Source organism: Halichoerus grypus, chromosome 12 (assembly GCF_964656455.1).
Source record: "Halichoerus grypus chromosome 12, mHalGry1.hap1.1, whole genome shotgun sequence".
Classification (NCBI taxonomy): domain Eukaryota; kingdom Metazoa; phylum Chordata; class Mammalia; order Carnivora; family Phocidae; genus Halichoerus; species Halichoerus grypus.
Genome location: NC_135723.1, coordinates 61,469,816 through 61,494,405, shown reverse-complemented (window position 1 = coordinate 61,494,405; position 24,590 = coordinate 61,469,816). Strand labels below are relative to the sequence as shown.

Sequence of the window (24,590 nt, the reverse complement as noted above, 5' to 3'; positions counted from 1 at the left end):
AGATCCAACGGAACCTGTAGTATCCAAATCCCAATGGTTCCCTTAGCCTAACAAGGTGAATTCTTTAAGATTTTATTTTTAAGTAATCTCTACATGCAATATGGGGCTCAAATTCACAATCCTGAGATCAAGAGTCACATACTCTACTGACTGAGTCAGCCTGCCCTCCCACCCCCACCAGGTGGATTATTTCTGATGGAAGGACAGAAATCTTTCAAAGTGACACCAGTTGCACTACCAATCCTACAACTGTTTCTATAATTATAAAAGTATATTTTTCAGAATTATAAAATTATCAAGTGGTAGGTTAACTTTGCCCCCATCTGATCTACCTATAGCTGGCCCCTTCTCATTTCCTCTCCCCCTCCCTTCTCCTTCCCCTTCTCTTGGAAAGACTTTAGGAATAAAAAATCAAAAATGGATCAAAAAGTATTCTGTTGTTATTCATATTCATACAGTCCAGATAAAATTCAATTTTTTTAAAAGTCTCAAGCTTTATACATAATGGCTCTTTAAATTTTTCTTGTTAATATACAGGAGGAAAAGCTAACTGTTTGAATAAATGACCTTGGTTACTAGGTTATCAGATCCAAAAAGTAGGAAAGTTAAAACTTTTGACATGATATGAATTTTTGGTTTATGAATACAGAGGTTAATTGTATATCAGAAAATCTGTAAAAGATGCAAAATGTATAGCAATGGAGTAAAAAAAAAATAGGTTTATGTTTTCTTTTTTTTTTTTTTTAGTTCTGTGTTTGGAAGAAACAAAATGTGTTATTTTGGTTAAGGTATTAAGTAATAAAATGTTTGAGACTATGCTATAGTACAGTCATAAAACAATATATCTCATACATATGAGATAATAGTTGTGATCTATTTGTTAAGGGAACTGTTAATTTTATTAAGATGGTAAATTCAATATACTACATGTTTATTTAATATGCTCATCAAGGCAACTGTATTTTAAAGCTGAATTAAAACTGTAATCTTAGTGTTTACATGCGTCTAAACAAATATTTGGGAGGGCTTGAGAAAGGTGCATTAAGGGAAGGCATACAAACCCTTCACTGCAAATCATCACTTGATATAACAAGAGTCATATTAAAATTAGGGTTTCTTTCTGTAAAATGACCCAATTCATTCTGTACACAGATAGTAGAGTTTATTTAATTTTGTTAAGATTTATTTTAGAGAGAGAGAAAGAGAGCACAAGTGGGAGGAGCAGAGGGAGAGGGAAGAATCTCAAGCAGACCCCTAGCTGAGCTGGTTGTGGGGTTGGATCCCAGGACCCTGAGATCATGACCTGAGCCCAGGAGTTGGGAGGCTTAACCCACTGCACCACCCAGGCACCTCTAGTTTCTTTTTAAACACACTGTGAAATCTCTATACTTGTGGATAGTTATAAATTATTTTAACACAAAGTTTATTTTTTTTAAAGATTTTATTTATTTGAGAGAGAGTGCACACAAGCGGGAGCAGGGGGCACAGGGAGGAGGAGAAGCAGACTCCCCGCTGAGCGGGGAGCCCGATGCAGGGCTTGATCCCAAGACCCTGAGATCATGACCTGAGCCAAAAGCTGTCAGTTTCTTACTTTTGAAAAAAATGAAATTTCTTATAATCATCACTTATTACTGCTGCTTTTACATTTTCAACTTGTGAAATTATCCTGCATTTAAACTGGTGCAGCCACTCTGGCAAAGAGTATGGAAGTTCCTCAAAAAGTTAAAAATAGGGGTGCCTGGGTGGCTCAGTCGGATGAGTGTCTGACTCTTGGCTTCAGCTCAGGTCGTGGTCTCGGGTCCTGAGAATGAGCCCTGCATTGGGCTCTGCACTCAGCACGGGATCTGCTTGAGATTCTTTTTCCCTCTGCCCCTCCCCCAGCTTGCACTTTCTCTCTTCCAAATCAATAAATCCTTTAAAAAAAAATAAAGTTAAGAATGTAACTACTCTACAATCCAGCAATTGCACTACTAGGTATTTACGCAAAGGATAAAAAAATACAGATTCGAAGGGGTACATGCACCCCGATGTTTATAGCAGCATTATCAACAATAGCCAAACTATGGAAACAGCCCAAGTGTCCATCAACTGATGGATAAAGAAGATGTGGTATATATACAATGGAATATTACTCAGCTATCAAAAAGAATGAAATCTTGCCATTTGCAATGATGTGGATGGAACTAGAGTATTATGCTAAGTGTAATGTCAGTCAGAGAGACAAATACCATATGATTTCTTTTTTTTTTTTTTTTTTTAAGATTTTATTTATTTATTTGAGAGAGAGAGAATGAGAGACAGAGAGCATGAGAGGGAGGACGGTCAGAGGGAGAAGCAGACTCCCTGCCGAGCAGGGAGCCCGATGCGGGACTCGATCCTGCGACTCCAGGATCATGACCTGAGCCGAAGGCAGTCGCTTAACCAACTGAGCCACCCAGGCGCCCCAAATACCATATGATTTCATGCATTTGTGGAATTTAAGAAACAAAAGAACACGATGGGGGAGGAGGAAGAGACAAGCCAAGAAATAGACTCTTAACTACAGAGAACAAACTGATGGCTGCCAGAAGGGTAGTGGGTGGGGGATGGTCTAGATGGGTGATGGGTATTAAGGAGGGCACTTGTTGTGTTGAGCATTGGGTGTTATATGTTAAGTGATGAATCACTAAATTCTACACCTGAAACCAGTATTACACCACTGTATGTTAACTAGCTGCAATTTATTTTTTAAAGATTTATTTTAGAGAGAGCAAGCATGTGAGGTGAGTGAGGTGAGTGGGGTGGGGGTGGGGGTGCAGAGGGAGAGGGAAAGAATCCTCAAGATGACTCCTCACAGAGCACAGAGCCTGATGCGGGGCTAGATCCCAGAACACTGAGATCATGACCTGAGCCAAAATCAAGAGCTGGCCACTTAACTGACTGAGCCACCCTAACTAGCTGGAATTTAAGTAAAAAACTTGGGAGAAAAAAAGATTTCCTGCATCTAGATGCTTAATTATGTTTATATTTTGTCTCTAGGTCAACTCCTCTTTATTTTGCCTTCTCCAACTGGAGAATAGTAAAACTACCAATGTGTCTTTTAGAACTAAATGCTTTGGAGCACCAGGGTAGCTCAGTCAGGTGAGTGGCCAACTCTTGATTTTGGCTCAGGTCATGATCTGGGGGTCATGGGATCGAGCCCCATGTCGGGCTCCACACTCAGCATGGTGTCTGCTTGTCCTTCTCCCTCTGCTCCCCCACCTCTCTAAAATAAATAAATAAAATCTTTAAAAAAAAGAAATGTTCTTTGGATATCCTGGAATGGCTACAACCTGTAATTTGCTTCTTCATCTTATAAAAGGATTAATAATAGAATGAACTGAATTGTTTAGTACTTCAAATTTTAACTCACTTGAAACTATTTTGAGAGCTCCTTTTAGTTTTCTAAACACAGGCTAAAAGAACAAATACTGACAAATCCTAAGAGAAATTTTAAAAAGTGGTGTAGGGGCGGCACTTGGGTGGCTCAGTTAGTTAAGTGTCTGTCTTCAGCTCAGGTCATGATCCCAGCGTCCTGGGATCAGTCTCACATTGGGCTCCATGCTCAGAGGGATCCTGCTTCTCCTCCCTCTGCCTGCCACTCCCCCTGCTTGTGCTCCCTCACTCTGTCAAAAAAATTAAATCTTAAAAAAAAAAAATAGCGATATAGTACCAGAGAAAAAGTACCTTTGAATCTTGATGAAATAGGCCTTTCCAGGAGATCCTGAGTTCTTGAATCTTAAAAATCCTCAAGGAGCAGATAATCTTCAGATGAAGTCTGCGAACTCAAGACCCTCAGATCCAAGCGATAATCTTGGAGCAGACAACTTCCACCCAGCACCACAGAACAAGATGAATTTTCTGATACTCAGCTTTTTTTTTTTTTTTTTTTGCTTTACTGCAAATCACACTTACTACTGTACTTTGGTGCCCTCTAGCAATCGCCAAATGGTTTCACAGAATGCTTTTACATTCTCTCACTGTTGTATTCTCATTATCCCATCTTCCCTGTGACATAAGAAAAGGCAAAATGCCTGTGTTTTTCTCTGTCTATAGCTACTGCTCTAAATCTAATGGACTGCCAGATTATTTTCATTCCCCGACCTGAACTCACTGATGAAAAAAATGAACAGCTGTTACTTTTTATATACCTCAGGTCCTTTCTGATATTTTAATTTTTCTCATATTTATTAACCCCAACCTCCAGCCTTTTAAAAACAGGAATCTAATCTCAAGTCAACAAAATACTTTTGCTGAAATTATTATAGTACACACATTACAAGCTCATTAGAAGTGGGAACAAATCCTGGGTCTATCCTTGGGGCAATGGTCAGTGTGTTCTCCTCAGAGACTTTCCAGCTTGATTTGGAAGAACTCTATTTTCACTCAGTGAATCTGCCTGCCTTAGGGGACAAGCAGTTGTCTCTAATGTGATAAACTTTATTTATCTAACATGATAAATTTTATTTACACTCCCAGTATGGTCTACCCTCAATCCTTAAGCCAATCATGTTTCCACTGTTCTTTTCAACCAACATATCACAATTTGTTGGATACAGCTAAAGCAGGGCATAGAGGAAAATTTATAGCCTTTTATACAAAGTCTTTCAGAAAATAAAGAGGAAGGATCACCTCCCAACTCTTTTAGTGAGCCCTTCACTACCCTGATACCAAAACCAAAGATACTGCAAGAAAACTACAGACCAATACCCCTCATGAATATAGATGCAAACAATTCTTTAACATTAGCAAATCAATCCAGAAATATACAAAAGTGTGGTTTTAACATTCAAAAAGCAATGAAATTCATTATATCAGTAGATTTAAAAAAGAAAACCCATATGATCATTTCAATAGATAAAAAGCATTTGACAAAATTCAATATACATTTGTGATAAATCCTCTTAGGAAATAGGAACAGAAGACTACTTCCTCATTATTATAAAGGGTATATACAAAAACCCTACAGCTAACATAAACTTAATAGTGAAAGACTGGATACTTTTCCTTTAAGTTCAAGAACAAGCAAAGTTCTCAGCTTTTAGGGCTTCCATTCAAATCATACTGGAGACCCTGGCCAATGTAATAAGAGAAAAGCAAAGAAGGGAAGAGGAAGGGAGAGAAGAGCAAACAATAAAAACAAACAAACAAACAAAAAACCCCAGGAAGTAAATAAAAGACACACAGGTTAGAAAGGAAGAAATAAATATTTTCTATTTTTGGACAGTATGATTGTGTATACAGAAAACTACAAAGAATCTACAAAAAAGCTACTACGGTGAGTTTAAGATGACAGGATACAAAACCAATGTACAAAAATAAACTGTTTTTACATAATAGCAGTAAACAACTGGAAATTAAAACTTTAAGAACCGTATCATTTTTAGTAACACTAAAAAACACGAAATACTTGGGTATAATCTATCAAATTATATGCAAGATCTGTATGCTGAAAACTATAAATCACTGAAGACATCTTAATAAACTGAACTAAACAGATACTGTGTTCAGTTGCTAGAAGGGTCAATACTATTAAAGACTGTAATAATTGAGCTATATATTCAATGCAATCCCAATGAAAATAGCAGTAAGAGTTTTTGTGTAATTGACAAGCTGATTCTAAAATTTATATAAAATAGCAAAGAAACTAGAAAAACTAAAAAAAATTTTTTTGGGGGGCGGGGAGGAGAAGTTTGGAGGCCTTGCACTACCCAACCTCAGGACTTACTATTAGCAGTAATCAGCACAGTGTTAGTAAAGGGCAGAAACAGAGAGAATAGACAATCCAGAAATAAACCTACCCATGTAGGGATAATGGATTTTTGACAAAGTATAAAGATAATTGGAGAAATAATAGTCTTTATAACCGAGCAGTGCTAGAATAATTGGACATACAGAGGCAAAAAAAAGAAAAAAAGGACCTCAACCCATACTTGGCACATTAAAAATTAACTGGAGATGGAGCATAGACTAAATATAACACCTAAATTTTCTACAACATTGGTCAGCAAACTAAGGCTCATGGGCCAAATCTGACCTGTCACCTGTTGTTGTAACTGAAGTTTTACTGGAACACCCATTCATGTATGCATTGTTCACAGCTGCTTTCATGCTACAACACAGACTCTATGGCCTCCAAAGCCTAAAATAATTACTATGTAGCTCTTTACAGGAAAAGTTTGCTCACATCTGTTCTAGAAGAGATAGAAGAAAATCTTTGTTACTCTGAGTTAGCCAAGAATTTCTTAGATTCAACACCAAAAGCATGATCTGTAAAAGAAAAAAAAATGGACTGCCATCAAAATATAAAATTTCTGCTCTTTGAAATATGTTTACAAAATAAAAAGATAAGCCACAGACCAGAAGAAAATATTTGCAAATCAAGTTTTTGATAAATGATTTGTATTCAGAATATAAAAAGAATTCTCAAGACTCAATAACTAAAAAACAAAACAAAACCCAGTTTTAAAAAAAATGTATATGAGTTTAACCCTTTGCTTTTAAAGAAGATACACAGACAACAAATAAGAATGTGAAAAAATAATTCAACATCATTTGTTATTAGGGAAATGGAAATAAAAAATAATGAGATAAACCACACACCCAGTATAACAAAAATAAACAACAAAAAAAGCAAAGTAAAACCGTAACCACCACCCCCCCACACACACCAATACTGAGTTCCAGTGAGGCCGTGAACCCCCTGGAATTCCTGTACATTGTGGTGGGAATGCAAAATGGTACTACCGCTTCAAAAAATTGTTTGGCAAGTTTATCATATAATTGTCATACAACCCAGTAATCCCACTCCTAGAAAGGCACCCAAGAGAAATGAAATCTGTTCACACACAAAAACCTTTAGGTGAATGTTAACAGCAGCTTTATTTGTCATCAGTAAAAATTGGAAACAACCCAAATCTCCTTCAACTAGTAAATGATGAACAAAACATGGTACATTCACAATGGATTACTACTTAGCAATTAAAAGGACCAAACTACTGATACATAAAACAACATGGATGAATCTCAAGTGATTTAGCTAAGTGAAAGAAGCGGGCTCAAAATCTACATACCATATGCGATTTCATTTACAGGCCATTCTTTAAAACACAAAACTATAGGGAAGAAAACAGACCAGTAGTTGCTGGAGGCTTGAGCTGGGGGAGGTAGGGGAGCATAGGGAACTTTCTGTGGGTAATGAACTGATTTCTATCTTGTGTTGACGGGTATGTGAGCACACACATTTATCAAAATTCATACAACGGCACACTAAAAAGGGTGAATTTTACTTTATGTAAATTATATCTCAGTAAACTTTAAAAAATGACAATTATAGTAACCAGTCTATGTAATCTCTGATTTCTGTTGATTCTCATTCACATTCAGGTTGTTTGCATAACTTGCAAGAATCTTTGTTTGCTGCATATTAACCTTGAGAAAGCATTAAAGGCTTGGGATGAGCCTTTGTCCAAAGATTGTTGTGCTTCTGCCAAGCTCAGATCCTGAGAATCTTGGCCCATCCAACTATGCGTATTTAAGGAGCTAATCTTCAGGAAAGCAAATCTGCACAAAACTCCCAGGAAAATTGCCTTTTCTATTTCTTTTCCTCACCTGCTCCAAGAACACCAACACAGCCCTCTTTTACAGATCACAACTCTTGTAGCTTTGTTGTTCCAATGTTCCATTAACCCACTTGGTTACAGACTTTCCTCCAAAAAGTGACCTGGGAGTTTCTATTTTTTCATTTATTTTTTTTAATCAACATTAGTCAGCCATCACCAGAAATTGAAGTCCAAAAATGCTTTTATTACTTAAGTAACTGATGTATATGATAAAAATTCAAATCTTACAGAAGAGTCCAAGAAAAAAGGAAGCCCCTTCACTGCCCCATCCACCCGACTCCAGTCCCACCCAAGCCTACACCTTGGAAGTCCTAACACTCAATGGTCTGATTTGAGTTCTGACGGTCATAACCTCCATCCCTCCAGTGAATATCCTTATATCCCTGCTTCTTGGTTCATAAACTCCAATGTAAAAAGATAATATTCCTTACACTAGATTTGCCTCTTTGTCACACTTCCCCAGTATGTCAGTCTTATCATTTAGCTTCCTGAGAGCCAACTATATGCCAGGTAGTGTTTTAGACCCCATGGATGCAACAGTGAACAAAACTAACGGACTAATCTGACTTCGCAGCACTTATATTCTGGAAGGAGAAAGAGTGACAATAAATAAACAAAGTTTGTCAGGTAGTTGTTCTAGAGCAGGATAAGGAAAATAGGGAACGTGGGGATGAGGGCAGATCAGTGAGCTTTGCCTTTATAACGCTCTACAAACTCCTGCTAGTATACTTTCAAATTTCTGGAGCCAGGAATCCTGATATTTGTATTCATAATTTCAAGTTCAGTTACGTACCACTGGTTTGCTCTGGGGCAAATCACTTAGTCTCCTCAAGTTTCCTCATCTGTGAAGATGAGGATGAAAATCCCTTTCTGATAGGGTTGTTGTAAGGATTAAATGAGATAGTTGTGCTGAGCACAATGGAAGGCACTCAGAGAATGCTCCAAATACAAGCTATCACTTTCATTAGAATATCCTAACACAAAACCTTGAACAAGATCAAAAGGCTGATGTGACTAGCTTAGGTGTGGTCAACCTATGCCCCCAGCGTTAGATGACTGCACAGTTTCATTTTATATTGAATTATATATATTATATATTTTTAATTTCTAATTTCAGAGATATTGGTGGATAATTTTCTTTCACACATCTCAACAAAAGTTAACACATCAAAAAATTACCACAATGATATACTTTAAAACACTGTCACCGACTTAAATATTTATTGAGTGGTTACTATGCACCAGAATCAGTTCTAGGTTCTGGGGATATAGCAATGAACAAAACAGAAAAGATCCCTGCTTTCATGGAATCCACATTCCGGTGGGAGAGTAATAAGCACATATGATGAGGTCAGACAGTGCTAAGTGCTATGAAGAAAATTAAACAGGTTGGTAAGTATAGTCACCAAGTATTAAGGGTGATTATCTATCTACAATGGGATTTGAGATAATATTACATTTCCTTTGACTGTGTAAGTACTTAACGTATTTATTTTTGGAACTTTCTCAAAGAAGGATTTTTAGAAAGCTATATACTAACTTGACAGTCAAATACTTAACAGCAACCATCAACATGGTTTCAGTTTTCACCCCGCTATACAAGGGAAAGGGCAGGAAGGTGTTTGTAAAGATACTGTAAAGCCAAGATTATGATCAACTCGAATAAGGGAAAAATGCCCAGTTGAGAACTTTCCCGTTATTGGTATGACACCATCATTTAGTTTATGCAAAAATGTAAAGCTACCCTAATATTTTACAAACTGGCATTCCCTAATTTTTAGTTCAAGTGACATGAAAAACTTCCATTTCTAAGCCAAAAACACTTCCCCATTCCAAAACATATTACAAATATATAGTTAACAAGATTATAGTTTGGTACTGGCATATAGACAGACAAAGATCAATGGAAGAAAACTAAGAGTTGTGAAATAAATCCATACATTTATAGTCAATTGATTTTCAACAAGGGAGGCAAGATACTTCAATGGGGGAAAGAAGAGTCTTTTCAACAAATGGTGCTGGAACTGGACATCCACATGGAAAAGAATGAAGTCGGACCCCCACACCTCACATTTTACATAAAAATTAATTCCAAATGGATCAAAGACCTAATGTAAGGGCTAACATTATAAAACTCTTAGAAGAAAACAGGTGTAAATCTTCGTACCTTTGGATGAGGCGATGGTTTTTTAGAGACAGCTAAAGCACAAAGAAAAAAATTTAGATAAATTGGACTTCATCGAGATGAAAACTTCTGTGCTGCAAAGGTCCCTATCAAAAAAAAAAAGTGAAAAGACAATGCACAGAATGGGAGAAAATATTTGCAAATCATGTATCTGACAAAAGTCTAGAGTTCAGAACATATTAAAAAAATTCTTAAGGGGCACCTGGGTGGCTCAGTCAGTTGAGCATCTGACTCTTCATTTCCGCTCAGGTCATGATCTGAGGGTCATGACATGGAGCCCTGTCAGGCTCTGTGATCGGCGGGGAATCTGCCTCTCTCCCTTTCCCTCTGCCCCTCGCCCTGCTCCCATGTGTGTGAGCACACTCATACTCTCTCTCTGGAATAAAGAAATCTTTAAAAAAATTCTTAAAACTCAATAATAAAAAAATAATTTTAAAATGGGGAAAGAATTTGAACCAACACTTCTCCAAAGATAAGACAAATGGCCAATAAGCACATGAAAAGATGCTGAACATAGTTAGTCAGGGAAATGCAAATCAAAGCCACAATGAGATACTACTTCATAGCCACTAGGATAGTTATGTTAAAAAAGACGGACAATACCAAGTGTCAGGTGAGGATGTGGGGAAATTAAAACCTTTACCCACTGGTGGTGGGAATGTAAAATGGTGCAGCCACTTTGGAAAAAGTTTGTCAGTTTCCATGATGTTAAACACAAAGTCGCCATACATCCCACCCAGCAATTCTAACCCAAGGTAATTGGAAGACATTTGTTCACAAAGACTTGTGCACAAATAAATGCTCGTAGCAGTATTATTCAAGATAGCCAAAAAGTGTTAACAACCCAAATGTCCATCAACAAAATGTGATGTATTCATACAGTGGAATAGTAGTCAGCCATTTAAAAAAATGAAGTACTGATATGTGGTATAGCATGGATGAACCTTGAGAATATTACACTAAATCAAAGAAACCAGACACAAAAGGACACATATCGTATGATTCCTTTTTAATGAAATGTCCAGAACAGGCAGATCCAAAGAGAGACAAAGTAGATTAGTGATTCCCAAGAGCAAGGGGAGAACTGAGCATGACTACTGACGGGTATGGGGTTTCCTTTTGGAGTGATGTAAATGTTCTAAAACTAGACAGTGATGACTGCACAGCCTTGTGAACATTCTAAAAACACTGAATTGTACACTTCAAAATGGCAGATTTTATGGCATGTGAATTAAAAAAATTTTTTAAAAAGAATGATGGCAAACTTTTTGCCTAGCAATTCTACTTCTAGGTACTTACCCAAGACAAATGAAAAAAACCTATGTCCACACAAAGACTTGAAGTGGATGTTCATAGCAGTATTATTCATAATGGCCAAAAAGTGGAAACAATCCAAATTTCCATCAACTGATGAATGAAAAAATGCGGTATATCCATATAATAGAAAACTATGCAGCAAAAATAAGTAAAGAATTACGTATGCATGCTAAACATGGGTGAACTCAGAACACTGTAAATGAATGGATTTTATGGTGTGTAAATTATACCCCCACAAAACTTAAACATAATGGGATAAAGATTTCAACAGACCTTCCACCAAAAGAATGACAGGAATGACAAATGTTAAGATGTTAATATCATTAATGGTTAGGTAAATTCAAACTAAATCACGAGATACCACTACATACCCACGAGAATGGCCAAAATTCAAAATACTGACAATAGCAAGTATTGGCAATAATGTGGGAAAACCCTCACACAGCACTGGGGAGAATGGAAAATGGTACGGTCACTTCGGAAAACAGTTAGGCAATATCTTAGAAAGTGAAACAAATATTTACCAGAGGACTCAATTATTCCACTCCTAGGTATTTATTCAAGAGAAATGAAATCACATGTTCACATAAAGATTTATGTATCAGTGTTCGCAGCCACTTTATTCATAATAACCCAAACTGGAAAGAGCCCAGTGTCCCCCAACAGGGGAGTGGCTAACAAACTGTAGGATAGTCATACAATGGGACACTACTCAGCAACAAGAAAGAACTGATTCAAGCAATAACACTGATGCTGCTCACAGATATGCTGAGCAAAACAAGCCTTACACAAATAAAGGACACACTGAATGTTTTCAGCTCATCTACAGAGACACAAGCAGATCAACGGCTGCCTGGGGTGGACGGTGGATGGGTGGGAACGGGGTGTAAAGGGGCTTCGGGCACCTTTTGAGGGGTGATGGAAGTGTTATCTTGATTGTGGTGATGGCTGCATAGGTGTATCTATGTATCCAAACTCATCAGACTACACTTACAAGGAATGTTTTTGTTGTGTGTAAATTGTAACTTACTGGAGTTGCTTTTAAAAAAAGCTGTGAAGAAAAAAATCTGATTAGAAATATATCACCATTCTGATTGAGGAACCAGGCCTCTGAAAAATGGCAATGAGCTAACAAATCTGTCTGCCTCCCCTGCAATCCTAGTGTTTGCAGAACCTTCATCTGTTTTCACCTGTTTGCGCAGCACTGACACATACAAGGCCGGCACCAGCATGAAACTGTCAACAGACGCACAGTCACATAAAGTGTTTTCCAATGACTTTAATAATCTTGTGCCTTGACAGATCTGACACAAATGCTTATTCAAGAACTAGGTTTCACACACCATGTTATTTATATATTTGCTATGCCATGCCTCATCACCAGCCTTTGCTGAAAATACTGAAATCGTAAGCTCCCTAAGGGTAGAACCTGTCTTTTTTCCACATCAGCGTCCAGGCAGTGTCTCACACAGTATTGTACTTCTATCCAATGTTCAATAAATATGTGCTAAATGAATGAACCCACACTTCAGTTCACCCTGCGTTCCAGTTCAAGTAACTCCCACACATTCTCCTTCAGGCTGAGAAGACTTCAAGATTACCAACAGAGCTCCGAGAATGAGCATCACACAACAGCTACTCACATACTCACAGTTACCTCTAGTGGCTTTCTGGTGACTGCGGTAGGTGGAACAGAATGCTATTTCTGAACTAGTAACTGCCGCATTTTTCATGCCTTTTGTTGCTGGTGCTTATGGCCACTCACTCAGTGACTCACGGGCAGCTGCTACTTCAGGAGGGACAAACAAGAATCAAAAGCAAGACATCATTGCTCAACTTTGATGTCAAAAGTTTTTTTTTAAAGCCAAAGGAAGAAACATGAACCTGAAAGCTAAAAGGCTTTTGATTTATCAGAGCCGAGTTCTGGAGGCAGAAAGGGCTTTTAGCAATCTACAAACTTCGGCGTGCAAAATGGAAAAAAAAAATTTTTTTTCAAGGACCCCAGCCTGGCTGACACAGGCAGTTTATTCTATGAACCACGGAGCTGGAAGAATAGGTAATGATATAGGCACGGTTTTCGCAGTCAAAAAGAACCGTAAGTTTGAGGAAAGAGAACTGGAGGGCATGTAGCGAGATGTTAGCGGTAAGGTCTAGGACATGCTTGGCGCTCCCCGCCCCCCCTCCCCCGCCCCAAGGGCTGACACTCCATTTGGGGTGTGAGAAAACCCCAGATAAAGTCGTAGACTGGCTGTATACACACCACACACACAACAATGAACTCAGAATCTCTGGTGTGGGGTAAAGGCCTTAACATTTTTTAAAAAACTGTCTTCCCTTCCTACCTCCCAAGTTGATCTAATCTTCAGACAAGTTTTAAGGATTACTGACTTGCAGGGATCCCAAAGTTGAAGCGTGCAATATACCTGTTTTCCCATGGTGTAGCCATCCTTGTGGACAAACTCCCTGGCAATTCTACCCCTGACTCCTTTTAACAGGGCGCTTGAGCACAGAACTCCCACACAAACCAGGGAGCAGCTTACTGAAGACAGCTCAAACTTCACCACTGGTGACTCTCAAAGCTAAGGATTTGGAAGAGTCTCGGTTTGTGAATGAGGGTCTGGTGGACAAGTTTAGCAGTTTAAGCATGGATGTGGTACAAAGTTGACTACTGCTAGAAGGCCTGAAAGTCACGCAACTGTTCCCACAGGGCTCTACACAGGGGACACCTCGGACTAGAGCTATTCCTCAGCACTGCTTACAATTCCTGTTGGTCACCACAAACACACCAACTCCTAACTATAACACTGACTCAGTTATTCAGAGCTTGTGCATCTTTACCAAAACTCTGTAGTCATAACAAAGCCAGTGACATTTGTGAAAGCAAATAAAGAGGATTCCTTAAATCATCAACCTTTTCAAGGTATTTCCAGTCTCACTGAAAAAATTAGGGAACTCTGACTCAGTTTAGTAACAAAAGAGGATTAGCTCTGGTCACGCATTGTACCTAATTAACTTTCAGAGACCAAGGTCTTTACCAAGTTTGAATTATAGGACCTTCAAAAATATTTAGGTGAGGATAGATTAGAGTGGAAAACCAACCTCCCAGAGTCATCTAGACCTATCAGCCCCTGGTCACATATGGCTCTCGAGCACTTAAAATGTGGCTATTTCCAAATACAGATGTGCTATAACATACCTCAGATTTCAAAAATTGAAAAAACATCTAAAAATATCTCATTGACAATTTTTATACCAATTACATGCTAAAATGACAATAGTTTGGATATTTAAAGACCTAGGAAGGCCTTTAACCTTTGCAATGTTTGAACTCCAACAGTGATGAACTGTATGCTGTTTGACCCCCCTTGATGGATATCCTCTATTTGGATAACAAATATCCTTAACATTTACAGATTTAGTAACACTTTAATTTATAAATGAGCTACCTTAAAATGTTCAGGACATCCAGTTATTTGGTATTTTTCTGAAATATAAATCTGCATTGCTAACAGTATATAGTTTGTTTTCAGTTACCCAGCTACTAAATTATCAAGCCAATCAGAAAGAATTTAAGTCTTATACTGACTTTGTTGGGAAGTTATTTTTTGGTCAGGTACTTTTTAACTCTCATAAAATAATGAACACTGAATTCGTTAAGTTCATGGAAAAGAACCACACGAGTAAGGCACTATATGGCAGAATTTAACAACGGTCTTAAAATTATGGCATCATTAAGGTGTTGCAGAAAAAGTATTCTCACTTTATTTTACATGAGAAGTCAAATCTTAAATCATGCAATTATATTTTTGAATATAAGGTTTTTTTGTTTTTTTACATTGTAGGACAATTCCCTCTAAGGTGTTAAGTTTCTATTATTCTAACAGGCCTTGCTTTGTAGGAATTCCTGGTCTAGGAAGTTCCAAGTTATCTACCGGTGCATCTTTGAACCAATTCGGAGAAACCTGTGAAAGTTTGGTGTCCCCACAGATATGCTGTATTAGATGAGGGAATCTGTGAGGAGAACGGACTACCTGACCTAATATAATACAAGGATATCCCAGGGTTTCTGCTGCTTTTCCAGGAACTAAATATAAGCTTATCAGTCCTCTTTTTCTGTCCTTCACTGAACAAAGATAATCATGAAGCACCCACTGGCAACGCATAGCCTTCCAGAAATTAATAAACCTCTTCTGGTCCTCCTCTTGCTCAGCCTAACTCACCTATCGCAAAGTAGCATCCACCTTTCCTGTCTACCAAATTCTACAAATACTCTACTTCCAGTAATACCTTCCTTCTGCTGTGAGTGGCTGAGAAGACGAGCATAATGCAAAGGGTCTGGGACAAAAGGACCAGAGAGAAAACCTCATATTTCAGAATGCATCTTAGCATTTCACCACGCAAACCTGAGAAAACATGGCCCTATTCCAACAGGCATCTGAAGTTAAGGGGGAATGTGAGGGTGGGGTTTTGGGAGAGGTCCAACTCAACCAACCTAGACGTCATTGTACTGGTGCAGCGTACCCCACTTATCAAGCACTTACTGACTCTTCTAACAGTGTTGGCAACGTTTGTGGCTAGACAACTCCTGAACCCTTACAGCACCCCCCCCACCCCCCCGTATATTCTTTTGCCTTCTCACAACTTGCCAACTATTCCTGTCTGGCTTCTTTCTCAAGGCTCTGCCTCCCATTTCAGATCCAATTTCTTTATGTTAGAGTTGGTGTTCTTTATCTCAGGTTCTCCAGGAATATTTCTGACATAATCAGCTTTCCCCAAGTAGAGATATTCTGTCCTTAAGACTCACCCCTTCACGATGTGGAGAAAGTACAGATGGAGTTATCCTTGTCTGGTCTCTCATCCCCCCACATGTAAATGATTACCAAGCTGAGTTCATTTTCCTCTCTAAATTTTTAAGTTCTTCATCTTTCCTTTCCCTATTGTCATTCCTTTAGTTTTGCCTCTATCTTGCCTGAACTGCTATCCATTTTCTAACAAAGTCTCTCTGCCTCTAGTTTCATTCTTCTCTAATCTGATGAGTAAATGTGACTGTCTTTTTCCTGCTTAAGATCCTCCAATTGTGGGGCGCTTGTGTGGCTCAGTCATTAAGCATCTGCCTTCGGCTCAGGTCATGATCCCAGGGTCCTGGGATCGAGCCCCGCATCGAGCTCCCTACTCCACAGGAAGCCTGCTTCTCCCTCTCCCACTCCCCCTACTTGTGTTCCCTCTCTCACTGTGTCTCTCTCTGTCAAATAAATAAAACCTTAAAAAAAAAAAAAATCCTCCAATTGTAGTTTGGCACATATATCCCTTCGTGCTTTGCTATCTGCTTACCTCTCTAGACATAGCAAGTCTCCTAGAATGTCCTGCTTGTATGCGCTATGCTCTCTGCCTTAGGAATACCCTTCCCAAACCTCCCACTGCACATGTCCTTTTATCCATATCCCCTGGAGTTATGTATGATCTGTTCTTAAAAACTTTGTTTCATCATTCTCTTGCCTAATCCAGTGACCTTCCTCACTACCCCTACTATACCTTGCATACATGTCCATAACAGCAATTACTACTCTTTATTATATGCTTGCTTACTTATTTGCTTCCCCCACTAAAGATTAAGGTCTTAGAGGTTAGCTAGCTTAGATTTCTGTTATTCTTGGTCCCTAACAGTCCACAGAACCAAGTATGCTTAATACAGAATTGCTGGGACAGTAAATCTCTAGATTTTAGCAAGAAGGAAGAACAGAATCCACAATGTCTTCTATTATATACGTAGGTTTCTTAAACGCATCAGCTAAAGTCTAAGACATTGCTACCTCGTGACTGGAGAGAATAACAAAAATTATTTATTCATAGATGGGCACAGATATTTTTATTGCCTATAATAACCCCTAGTATTATTGTTTACTGTGTGTCTGGTGCATACATGTACCTTCCCCATTAAGCCTCACAACAACCTTGAGGTAGGTAGTAGTTTCTTCACCTCTTTTTATAGGTTTATAGGCAGAAGCAAGGCACAGAGAAGTTAAGCATCTCGCCCAATGTCAAAGAGATAGCAAAACCAGGCAGTCTGGCTCCAGAACTGTGTTCTTAACCACTCTGCTACAAAGCTCAATACCTCTTACATCATGAAAACTGCGCTTCAAAAGATTACTCCTCTTTTTAAAACATAATGTAACATTACCAAATACAATCTAAATTTTTAAAAGTTATGATTACATATTGACAGACCATCCCTCCCAAAGCTTAAGAGCTCTACTACAATCATATTTCAATTAAAAAATGTACAAATAGGTTTCACATTAGAAATTTCAAAGTACATTTTTACTTCTGGTTATGGTAATGAAGACCTCTTTGTTCATTACCACCATAGTTGTTTCTCAAGCTATTTTAGACGTTTAACTTAATGGGTATACAAAAATAGATAAAGAAACAGTTAATTCATGGTAACCTTTCAGCAATCAGATAATTCTGTTTTATTGTAATATACTGTCAACTTCTAGACATTACAGCAGGTATGACAAATTTCCTCGAAAACATTCTATTTTCTATTTCTAAATAACAGGATAATTTGGCAAGATCATTTGGAAGTTTTATTAAAATGGCAGTAATTAATTGTTCCATTTTAGTTTAGAACATACTAATACAAGTTGTTCCTAATACACTTTCTATATTTCTTGTGATGGATGCTTCTGATACCTTATTTAACAGGAAAGTACTTTCTAATAGAGGAAAGTAAGAGGTATTACAGAAGAGTCACTGTTGAAACCATGAACAAAGCAATGAATATTATTACTGTGATTTTTCTAAGAAACTGATACTCAGTCATTGCAAAGAAATAAAATGTAATGGATTTCTGTAATAAAGACCAATACCATCATCAAATTCCAAAATCTCTTTTTATCTCCCCATAAGGTCTGTTAACTGTATCATATGCACACAGGTGTCCAAAATGCTATTGACTAAAATGTAACCTTTTCAAAATGCTAGCACCAGGTTCACTGGAAAGAGGGCACAGGCAAACTGTAAGCTTATAAACATTAAACCATTGGTACCTATCAATCTCAGCATATCAAATCAAAAAGGAAGGCATGAAAATTTATAATAGGAGAAATCAGTCACATATTCTAAGACGTGGGGTCCTGACAGGTGCCTCACAGTCCAGGGCAGAGCTAAGAAGCACAATGTTGGTTGACAGATACTACAGTATCACTTAAAAATTTTTCCTTTATTTCTGGGATGTGAGTTTATGCCATACTGCTCTTTGCTTCTCTATAAACAAGCAACCAACAATTTATCTTATTATTAGCCACTGGTCTAAAATTAATGATGGCTTAAGTATCTGAAAATATACCAACCCCCCTAAGTATAGTAATGTTTCAGCTAAAACTTAATATTAACATATCTGGTTTTCTTCAATGCGTTTAGTTCTTTCCAGAGAATCAGCTGAACTTCAAAGACCAGGTATTTCCCATTCAATTCAGGAATTCTGTGATTTAAAAAGAACATTCAGCTTCCTAACTTAAACACAGCACTCACAGAACATGGCACTCAAAGTACTGCCTGGGTAAGTTATTACCAAAAGTTGTACCCATTCAGCTGTTCCCCAGTAAGAATCACTAGTAGCAACTTCCACGTAGCAACTTCCTCTAAAGAAAACCAAGGAGCAATTTAGTTTCAGAATGAAAAGATCTGGATAGAGAAGAAAAGTAGACAATAAAACAGATAATTTAACTACTGTTATTCACAATATAGCCAAAGAAAAAATCAGAAGTTACACACTTCAAAAAAGGGGTTGTGGGGTGATAGGCCAAAGACAAAATACCGGCATGCTGGAATTTTTTTTTTTTTAAACTTAGAAAGTATCTGTACAAGAACAAGGGACACTTCACATTTAACACATTGTCAATATGTATTGAGTTCACCTCAGGATAGATCCAACTGCAAGAAAATGGCCCCAATGAACCAGAAGATTTCCCGCAACTAACAAACTGTACTCACAATTAATAAGCAACATTTACCTCTATGCAGTTTTACAAAGTTCTCAATAATCTGATTTATATGGAAACCTGCTCTGTGGAAAAAATTAGATGGTTTGGATATTATTGATGCATAATATGGATTATCAACCAGATACGAAATTCAATTATTCTTGAATTTTTAGAAAGAGTTTCATGCTTTGTTCGAATGTAGTAGCTCATTGTTAGGAAATTTCCTTTCTTCAACTCTCCAAGTTAGTATATAAAATTAGGTAATATTTACATTTAATTTATTGTCTTTTTCATTTAAAGAAATATCTCTTAGTCTTGCTATATAGGAAGTTAATTTAAACGACTGCTCTTAAACTTCATTATACCCAAATTTAGAAAGTAAAATAAGCTTTGAAAAGGAATATGCCATTTTCATGTATACATTTTTAACCTGAAATCTTCTCAAAATACATATTGCAAATATGCTAACAGTGCCACACCCTCAGGCATTTTGGGCTACATTCTAATACAGTGTTTAGTGGGTGAGAACTGAAATAACAGTATAACATTTAAAAGAAATATAAGACTTGCACTAAGAAACCAAAACCCATATAGCATGCAGGTTAACAACATGGCCTTTTAAATGTTGTTCAGCTATCACAAAAAAAATCAGTTATAGAAACCACTATTTATATTTCAATCACAAACACTGCTCTTAAAATACAATCTATATCAGATTTATAACCAGTTCTGAAAAACAGAGATTAAGATGAGGCTTAGTCTAATTTCTCTGGCAAAAAGTCAAGAAGTAAGATAGAATCATCTTACTATCTCTTATACATTCTGGCAACAACAACAAAACCCAAAGAGCCAGATCAAAGTAAAACGAGGAGTCAAAATTGGCAATAAACCCATTATGAAGAGTGGCACTAAAGTGAAATTTCAGAACATATTGCTTTCTAAATATGTAAGTGTGATCTTATTGGAAAATATGTATTTACAAAGATTCTAGAAAGCTACCACCAACTTGGTGTCTAGGTTTTTTATCTTTATTTTGCCTCCATAATATTCAGTTGTCAGTAGTTTCAAGCTACGTACTTAAATATATCTAATGTGATTTTATATCCTACTTACACTATTCGTGTCCACGTACAGATTTACAAATATTGTAAGCCACATTATGTAGAATATTGTAATATTTTCCAGAGTAGCAACTTTGACTTTGAATAAAAACCAGAGTATCTGGGCTATAAAAACATTTTCTTTTCAATTTCTCTTTTAGGGAATCACTGATGGAGACTGAACTTAAAGTAAAAAAATGCTAACCTCTGTCAATTTTAACAAAAAAGGGATTGCTATAAACAGATTTTAAGTAAATACTGTTCTAGACAAATATAATAATCAAATAGCACTCGGCACAAATGAACACTGAACTTCCTTCTACAGCACAGGCTCCCACCGTAGCAGCTGCCGCACAGGACCCTGTGACAATCAGAGGCTGAGCGAGAGACCGAGAGCACGGTACAGACAAACAAGGAAAAGAACATAAGCTTAGGAAATTAAAAAGTCCATGAGTAAATCGTATCTGAAAATCAACTTCCAGGAGAATATTAATAGGTAATTACCATAGCCAGAGTTAATCTCTGCCTTCAAGAACGGAAGACAACAAAATAATTCTTACCATAACAATATACCAGTAGTAGAAAAAAATGAATCATTCACAGACTATTCTTTGAGGCTTCTCCTGGGGGGGGAGTGGGTATGTGTCTATGTGTGAAAGCTTTCAAAATTAAAAATGTGAAACAAAATGGATTCGTATTAAGATTTCATGATAACAGAAAAAAATTTAAGGAAAGAATATTTTCCTTGAGGGAAGAGTATTTCCCATAACTGGTTTAAAAAGCACCTATGAAATCATGCTGTCCGTGGTCACAACTGAGGTTTTGGATGCTTTTGTCAATTGCAGCATAACTAAAGGCATTTCACAGCATAACTTTAGGGAAAATGTTATCTGGTCTAGGATCACACAAAAAGCAATGAAAAATTCTTTTAATTGCTTCTAAAACACCAATTTTTCTGGGTAGCAGCAGTTGCTCCTGTACATGCCCTTTCAAAAAAATATGAAACAGAAGCAGAAATAGGGAAAAAATTTGAGAATAAGAGTAGCAGCATTAAATAGAAAAGCAAATATTTAAATACAGTTTAAAATAAGGAAACAGTACTGTGCAACTTTCAATTATACCAAGTAAAGTGCACTGCTTAAATGTTCACTGATAACATTTTCCCTATATGATGAAAATATGAAATCTACTTATTGGTATCTTTTTATATTAAAAAAAAAAAAAAAAAAGACATTCACTATTGTAGCCCTGATTGCTCTCTTCCAGTATTTTTTAACCATCCAAATGTATTTTGTGGGAATATTTATTCACATAATTTTGCTTAATACATTTTCCTTCTACACAAGACTGAATTTAAAAGTCTCTATAACATTTTCAATTACAGTAATAACACATTAATAAATTATAAATTAACAAAATCTTCATATTTGCTTTAAAAAATCATTTATCAAACACTAACCTCCAGATTATCTGGAAAATTAAAGATGCAAATTGCTATAAATCTGGCATCCCAATTAAATTGATTTTTAAAAGTATATAAAATGTCCCTCAAATTATTCCAAGTGCCATTCAAGAAAATTATATTTTACCCTTTTCATAAGTTACTAAGTTTACAACCTGCTAAACATTCTACCCAAATGTGGGAAAACTGGAGATGCAAAGCACAATAAAATAATTACATGAAAAGAACAAATAAAAATACCCGTTAAAACAAAGTTATTATAGCTGGCAGCACTTAAAATTGGTAATTTGTATTTTTTTTTTTAAAGTTGCATAGCTGCAAGATGATTCATCACTGATTATTGAGCAGTTTTACTTAGGAGGAAATAATACATTTAATAAATCGCAATTCAATTTAGTTCATTAAAATGCAATTATGTAACTTGATTTACTCTTTGGACTGCATTCTGGTACTGTTACACCTCTCATTTCAAATATTAACATACTTTAGCTCTCCTATGTAGAAGTCTATTTTCCACTCTTGGGGGAAAAAAAAATTGAAGAACTTGAGATCGTGGTCTACATTCAGACAATGTTTTACTGCTTGATTACACTTCTTGGTTTCACATTTAAGACTTTAATTTATAAGAAGTATGTTATGTGGTCTTCAGTTTAAGAATAGATGAATGCAGAAACATCGTGTTGGGGAAAATAAAGTGACCCCCAACTAAAAAACAAGTCAAAACACAACTAGTTGCGCGGCTCTACAGAACTTAATAAAATCAACTTCTAAATCAGTTAACTTTGGCGTCTGAATACAAAATGTTTATCAGTGTTACCTATGTAGATGACTATTAAGGGATGTGCAGCATTTTCAAAATCCCTGTGTGTCCTTTATATGCATGTTTGGTACACTGAGTTCTGTGGCAACTGTCCTCTCTTCAGCAGGGTTATCCCCCTGTATGATTGATTGTCCATCTCTCACAGAACTCAGATTTCTGGCTGAATATGCCTGCAGTTTTGTTTTTCTTTTTCCAAAGACAGATCCTCATATCCTCTCAGTTTTTCAAGCATCTTGGAAAGACAAGAAAACCTGTGTAGAAGCAGATGCATAACGTTTAAGCAGTGGTCCATAATACTAATACAAATCAAAATACAACACCCATTTCCCCAGGAACACTGCTTTACATTGCTATACATTTTCATACACTTACTATTCTAAAAACTCCTAAAATTAGTGTTCTGCAAAAGAACAGATTAAGGACAGAAGGACCAATTAAAGCTTAAAACAGTCACAAAAAATAGCCACCACGTAACAGTCATTCTCCCTCCACAATAAAGACCACACCGAAGTACAGAACACACACAACACGTAACACCTACACACCTATTAACCTTCCCCTAAATAACTAACAACCTCCAATAAAAATAGTAAACAATTTCCTAACTAATCAAAACCTTAGATTGTTATGTGTATCTATTTTGGGCTGTCCATTAAATTCTTAGGCTGAAGAACATCAGAAATGCTGTATGTGCTGCTATATGTTGCTTTTTTTTTTTTTTTTTAATGTTTTAACAACCGGGACGCCTGGGTGGCTCAGTTGGTTAAGCATCTGCCTTCAGCTCAGATCATGATCCCAGGGTCCTGGGATTGAGTCCCACATCGGGCTCCCTGCTCAGCGAGGAGCCTGCCTCTCCCTCTGCCTGCCGCTCCCCCTGCTTGTGTGCTGACAAATAAATAAAATCTTTAAAAATAAATAAATAAATGTTTTAACAACAATAAATTCTCTTCAAACCCACACATTTAATCTAAGACAGCAAAAGGGATGGGAGGAATTTATCATTTGACAAATAAGAGCAGTCAGCACAGAAGCAAAAATTTGAGTTAAGATATTCCATGTCTGTACATTTGTAAAAATGACTCTTCAAGACCCATAGAGACAAATTCCATTGATTTTTTAAAAATTTTTTTAAAGATTTTATTTATTTATTTATTTATTTGAGAGAGAGAGAGAGAGAGAGAAACAGCATGAGAGGGGAGAGGGTCAGAGGGAGAAGCAGGCTCTCCACTGAGCCAGGAGCCCGATGTGGGACTCGATCCCAGGATTCCAGGATCATGACCTGAGCTGAAAGCAGTCGCTTAACTAACTAAGCCACCCAGGCGCCCCAGATTCCATTGATTTATAAGATTTGTGAGAGCAGCTGCCACCAAACTAAGGTTCTATATATTAAAAAAAAAAAAAAATCAATAAAAAGATAACACTGATACATAAGTAAGGAAACTGAAATGCTGTTTAAGACCAACATGTATATTGACTATGAGATGAAACACATGTTCCTTATACCCCATAAGCTCATTGTAACACTAAAGGAAAAATTTAGCTGATTGGATCATGAAATAAAAACACTTTTATGACCATAAAATCCCATCTCACATAAAAAAGTTTACTGCCTCTAAAAGGCATGTTTTATCTATAGGTGAAAACTTTAGACATATTATCTTGGTATGTAAAATACTAAGATAAAAATTTCATTTTATTAGCACGAGTTTTTAGTACTTCTCTTTAAATGCTTCTATAATTTTAGCTATACTTTTAGTTTATTGGCCCAGACATACGGTTACAGTGAAGATATTCCAAAGCATCCTCTTCAAAACACCCGTTCACCTTGAAATAAAAACATACCTGCACATATACTCAAAATATCACTCCATCGCCACTCTTCTTTTATACAGAAATCTTATCCCAATTCATACTTCCAGTGTGTCAAGGTCTGCTCTGAATCACCTCATGGGAAAAGGTTCAAAAGCTGACAGTCTGGGGTGCCTGGGTGGCTCAGTCGTTCTGCGTCTGCCTTCAGCTCAGGTCATGGTCCCAGGGTCCTGGGATCGAGCCCCACGTCGAGCTCCCTGCTGCCTTCTTCT

The 24,590-nt window shown here is 37.0% G+C and overlaps 1 protein-coding gene across 5 annotated transcripts in view; it reads right to left on the bottom strand.

Annotated features, from left to right (window-relative positions):
* Positions 1-24,590, bottom strand: part of ZNRF2 (zinc and ring finger 2) — a 140,667-nt gene that overhangs the window by 29,838 nt on the left and 86,239 nt on the right. For 4 of the 5 annotated variants that reach the window (XR_013442806.1, XR_013442807.1, XR_013442804.1 and 1 more), the window contains exon 5: positions 22,507-22,760. The gene's annotated coding sequence lies outside the window, so the exon portion shown is untranslated. Of the gene's footprint in view, positions 1-6,875; positions 22,761-24,590 lie in introns of those variants that run through there. The other variant, XM_036074475.2, reaches the window with a different exon arrangement.